Here is a 6082-nt window from a genome sequence, read left to right as displayed (position 1 = left end):
AAAAAATAATAAATATGATTAAAGAAGTGGAAAAAAATAATTTGGTTTATTGTTATATTTGAATTTTTAAAATCAAATCATACCAAAAAAAAAGTGGAACCAAATTTCAGAAACTACTAATATCATTGAGTTGTACTTTGCAATTTAAGAGTGAGTTAGAATTGAGTTGTACTTTGCAATTTAAGAGTGAGTTAGAAATATAAAACAACTGAACCTGCATCTATCAAACTAATTAATTCCATGAACCCCTTCACCAATTCAATAATCATAATCACGCATATGAATTTTAAAATAAAACTTAATGGTTATGAAGCGTGTTTATAAGATCACTCAAGCCAATATAAGATACTGAAAACTGAGTGTATTAAGAATTAAGTTTATTAAATTAAATTGGAGCTAAATTTACAAATTTTGGATATAAAAAAAACACATACCACAATATACCACCATATAATAAACCTAGAAATACAATAAATGGCCCTCCAGCCGCAACTCTGCAATCAACCACCACGAATCAAGCCCAGCGCCAATCGATGATGGACACAAATACAAAGATTATCATAACAAGTAGGATTTTGAATCTTACAAGTACGAAGAGTACTCCTATATATATGTCTATAAGTCTATTCATTGAGAAATAAGATAAACCCTAGCACCTCAACTAGGTTTTCACCGTTTCGTTTACATATTTGTTCGAGTGCTCTAATATTGGAAGATAGACGAATAAAAGCCTATCAATTGATGCTTTCATTGAGGAACTCTTTACGCATAATGTCTTTCCAACCTCAATGAAAGCACCATTGATAGGCTTTTGGATTGACTATAGATATAAAGAGTGCAGAGGAAGAGAGTAGACAGAGAGTGTATGTGAATAACAAAAATATTTTATTTTTTAATTTTAATCAAGTATTCAACACATATTTATAATATGTGATATTACAAAAGGATATCCTATAAAATAAACAAATCAACTCAAATCTTAATAACTATGAAAAATAAATCAAACCCTAAGATAAATGGAAAATAAATCAAATCCTAACAACTATAGAAATATATCATAATACACAGCTTAACAATAATATGGAGATTATTAACAAAATAAAAATAAATGTCTCTATTAGAACATTACGCTAAAATTGTTTTATAAATCATAAGATTGATTCTACATTATAATTCTAACAAAGTAATACCCCATCCGTTCCTAAAAATATGGACTTTGGGGTTGCACGGGTTTTAGTGCAAAATGGTAAAATAAAAAAGATAAAAAGAAAAAGTGATTGGATATTATTAGTGGGGAGTGAGCAGAGGTCCAGACAAAAACTTACCAAAATTGGAAGTGGATAATTTTTGTTCGACGGACGAAAATGAAAAAAAATATATTTGTATATATAGTATCAAGCCACATAGAGTGAGACTGTTGACTGTTGTGTTGCGTTTGGGTTCAATCCAAAAGCATAACCTGCGCATTTCCAGTTCGAAAAATGGAGCGGAAACCAAACCATATAGGAGTATGCAATAATGTAAGGACTAAAACAGATATACTACCAAATAGTAGATGTTAGAGCATCTCCAATAGCGGCTAGTCCACCGGCTAGCTGATTCGCGGCGCTAGCCGGTCGGATAGCCGAACTATTGGAACCAGCCAGCGGCATTTCGGCGTAGAAACCGGCAAGCGCACGCCGATTTCTAGGCGCTGGCCGATGCGCTGGCCGCCATTGTGGCGTGCCGATCGGAGAGCGATCGGCCAGCGCCCATTTTTTATTTTTGAAATTTTTTGAAAAACTATATATACGCGATTTTAGTTTCATTTTCATTTGCACCACTTGTTTTAACGAGTTTTCTCTCTCTCTAAATTTCTGTACAAGAGCAACATCGAGCGATGGACAACAACAACGAGTTGAGTCTGACGACGAGCGGATCTCAGACTCCCACGGTACCCGTGGGATCTGGATGGGGCCAGATGGACGGGCAGATGGGCCAAGGGTTTAACGTCCCTTGGCAACAGTTGATGGGGATGATGGCGGGAGCGCAAGGGAGGGATGCAGTGGGGGATGTCGGGCGGGGGGCAGGCCAGCGGCGGGCAGGCAACGCCGGGGTGGGGAGGTATGCCCCAGATGCAACAGCAGATGCTGCCACAGATGATGGGGATGATGCCGGTATGGCAGGGAGGGATGCAACCCGGTATGCATCCCGGGATGCAGGGGTCACCGGGGGGGAGGGGGGACACGGTCTATCATCCCTCTCTTGATTTTTTGACGGCTTCGTCTCACACGTCGACCCATGTGGAGACGCAGTTCACCGGGGATGACCGTTTCTCATTGCATGAGCTGGGGATCGATATCGGGGAGGCGGACACTCCCGTTCCAGCGGGTTGGGCCGCGCCGAAGAAGAAGAAGAAGACTAAGGGGAAGAGCAAGGTGGTCGGCGAGTCGTCGCAGCCGGCTGATGACGACACGCCCACGCGGAGGAAGTGGACGGAGGCGTCGCCCTGGCCAAGGGGTGGTTGTCGGTTTGCGACGATCCGCTGGTTGCGAACAACCAGCGGATCGTCAACATGTGGGCTAAGATTAGAGCAGCCTACAGGAGGAACTGCCCTCACGAAAAGGACTACAGCGGGGAGGAGTGCCGGAAGGGGTGGGAACGTATCAGGGCCGCGGTCGGCCAATTTTCGGGATTGTACACCAACGACCTCCGCATGCTGAGGAGTGGGCAGACTGAGGAGGACGCCCGGAGGGTAGCGGAGAGTCAGTTCCCCGTGAAGGGGACTTATAAGGAGTTCACCTTCTGGGAGTGCTATTTGGTGCTGAAGGACTCCGAGAAGTTCCGGGCGGGGTGCGACGCTGGGTGGCCGAAGAAGCAGAAGCTGAACTATTTCCGGCGATTACAGCGGCAGCAGCGGCGGATCCCACGACCTCCCCCCGGATGCTAAGGAGTTTCCGTCCCCTCTTTCCTTTGCTCGTCGCCCTGGCCCGGTTGGCCAAAAGCGGGCGCAACGGGCAGCGAGGGGATCCTCCCCCCCATCGCCCCAGGAAGTCATCTCGGCACCCCCCCTCACGCGCGTACACCTTATTCTCGCGTCAAAAAACGGAGGAACGGATGTACAAGGTCTTCCAAGAGTGGAGGGCCGCAACTGACCCACAGAGAAGAGGTTTCTTCGCTCGATGCTCGACAGCATGCATGTGGATTTGGATGCCACGAGAGCACTGATGGGGGGCTCAGACGCGGGCTCAGATACCCCCACCGATGTGGAGGTCCCGAGTGGCGGCGGCGAGGACGGCGACGACGGCGGGGACGACGAGTAGAGAGCGGCGGGGCTCGTGTGTGGAAGCCCGATTTTTTTAAAAAAATCATGTATTTTTTTTATCTATGTACCTCTTTTTTTTAATGAAATGAATGAATTTTCTTGTATATGTCTCGTAAATTTAATTCCATAATTTATCGTAAATTTAATTCCGTAAATGTAGTTGTTTTTTAATTATTTTTATTACGGCTAGCCTGTGGCTGGCCTTAGGCTAGCCTATTTGAGTAAAATGATGATGTGACAGGTGGAATTTTAGTGCTGATGACGTGACAGGGAGAGAGAGTGGCTAGCCTGTGGCTGGCCTAAAGCCATTGGAGATGCTCTTGCACTGTGGAAACGACTTAAGATGAGCATATAAAGCACACAACAATGCAGTGAATACGAAAGCAAGGAGAGAGCCCACCTTAATTGCTGCCCTTGTAAGACATGATAAAGACAATTTACATTACATTTCCAGAAATTATATAGCTGAGGGTTAAGTTACAGGAAATTAAAGAGTATATATACTCGGAGGAGGGTGGCTCAAGTTCAAAATGACGAGTGATATTAAAAGTTTGAGATGGAGCAGTATGTTTTTACCACTCTGCTCAACTTCGTGTATTACAAATTTACAATCAAATAACCCAATTAAAAAAAAAAATACTTCTAGATAACTAGGAAACGTTAAAAAAAGAAGGAAAAAAAAAACAAAAACACAGAGCCTCAGCCTACAGATATTAATTATTTGGGACCAGCAATTTGCTTTTGCTTGGCGTGTTAGTTTCAAATGAATGATGCCATCACGAAACAATAGCTTAGCTTAACTGCTTAACATTATTTTTTTAAGCCAATGCTAATCTGTCAATACATACTCCGATCCTGTCAATTTATTTTACAAAATCAATAAATAATGGGATCATGACTTTGAGATGATTGGATCAAGAGATTGATTAGTTCGTTTAATAGGATGAACATGGTATGCAATTGAAAAGCCAACCTTGTTTGCTCTTTTGCACATCCACACCAAACTGTTTCACACACCAAAATTTAAGTTTGAAAAACAAACGTAGGAGTACTACTTTAATGGAAATTCCATTTAATTCTAATTAAATTAAATATTTGGCCATAAAAAATGAGGCCAAGATTCACATAACAAGGTTATAGGCCATACATACATTGGATAATACTGATACATGCATGTCGTCCTGGTATTAGTCATTTAAGAGTATGTTCATTTGAAAAATAATGAATATGTATTATATTTAGCTCGACTGAATCTTACAACTTAATCCTAGAAGTCATATGATAATCAGTTATAGCCATTCTCTTTCAATTAAAATAATCTCAATATTTAATTCTAGATGAATAATCATATGATAATGAATCATAACAATTGAACTTCATCTAAAATAAAATTAAATAGATAGAGAAAAGTACTACTATTAACATCCACTAAAAATATTTTTAGTCATGAACAAGGAGTATATGTTTTTATATAAAATTGGTAAAGTGAGAGAAAAAGATAAAATAGATGAATTAGATGAGAGAAATAAAAGAACAAGAAAAATATGAAGGGAAAAATTTTAAAAGGGGCAAAATATAAAACTAATTTTGATAAAAAAAAAACTGAAATTAAAATAAGAAACTATATTTTGTTGATGGAGATACTAACACCCCATAATAGGAGTACTATTTGGTTTGGACGGAACTTTAAGAAATGTAAAGAAAATTGAGTTGAAAAAATTAGTGGAATATGAATCTTGCTTTTATATATTAGTTTTAAAATAAAATGTAAATAGATTGAGTTAAGTAGAATGTGAGGCCTATTTACTATTTACTTCCTCCGTCCCTAAAAATAGACAAAATTTGAAATGACACGAGTTTTAATGCATAATTGTTAAAATAAGAGAGAGATAGAAAAAAAAATGATTGGAGTATTGTTAGTTAATAATGAGGTCCACCTTATTGAAAAGGAATAAAAATCAAATAGAATTGGTCCATTTTTAAGAGACATCCCAAAATAATAACTGTGGTCTATTTTTGAGATGAGAAGGAAGTATAAGAAGAATGAAAATAATTAATTGCATTGATATATATTCTTTCCGTCCTATTTAAGATGTCCATATTCTTAAATGATATAAAATTTTAGGTAGAGTAGTTGAATATAATAAAGTAAAGTTATAGAAGTAATTGAATATTTTAACAAGGAGAGATAAGAGATACTCCCTCCGTCCCGGATAATTCGACTCACTTTGATCATGCACGAGTTTTAAGAAATGTAATGAAAAGTGAGTTGAAAAAGTTAGTGGGATGTGGGCCTACTTTTATATATTAGTTTTATAATAAAATGTGAATAGGAATTGGTTAGTGGAATATAGGGTTCACTACCCAAAAATGGTAAAAGTGAAATAGTGAAATATTTGGGCGGACAAAAATGGAATACTGGATCAAATTATCTGGGGACGGAGGGAATAAATATATTTATAAATAAATAAATGGACATTTTTAATACTCCTTCCGTCCCTTATAATTCATCACCATTTGACTCGGCACGGGTTCTAAGAAATGTAATAGAAAGTGAGTTGAAAAAGTTGGTGGTATGTGGGTCCTATTTTTATATATTAGTTTTATAATAAAATGTGAGTGTGAATGAGTTAGTGGAATGTAGGATCCACTACTAAAAATGACAAAAGTGAAAGTGATAAATTTTTAGGGATAAAGAAAAAAGAAAAATAGGTAATAAATTTTCAGGGAGGGAGGGAGTAGGACCAACTAAAAATTGCATTTTGAGCCGTCCAAATG

Source organism: Salvia hispanica, chromosome 1 (assembly GCF_029641045.1).
Source record: "Salvia hispanica isolate PSC_SH4W2 chromosome 1, Shi_PSC_v1, whole genome shotgun sequence".
Classification (NCBI taxonomy): domain Eukaryota; kingdom Viridiplantae; phylum Streptophyta; class Magnoliopsida; order Lamiales; family Lamiaceae; genus Salvia; species Salvia hispanica.
Note: the sequence above shows the minus strand (reverse complement) of the source record.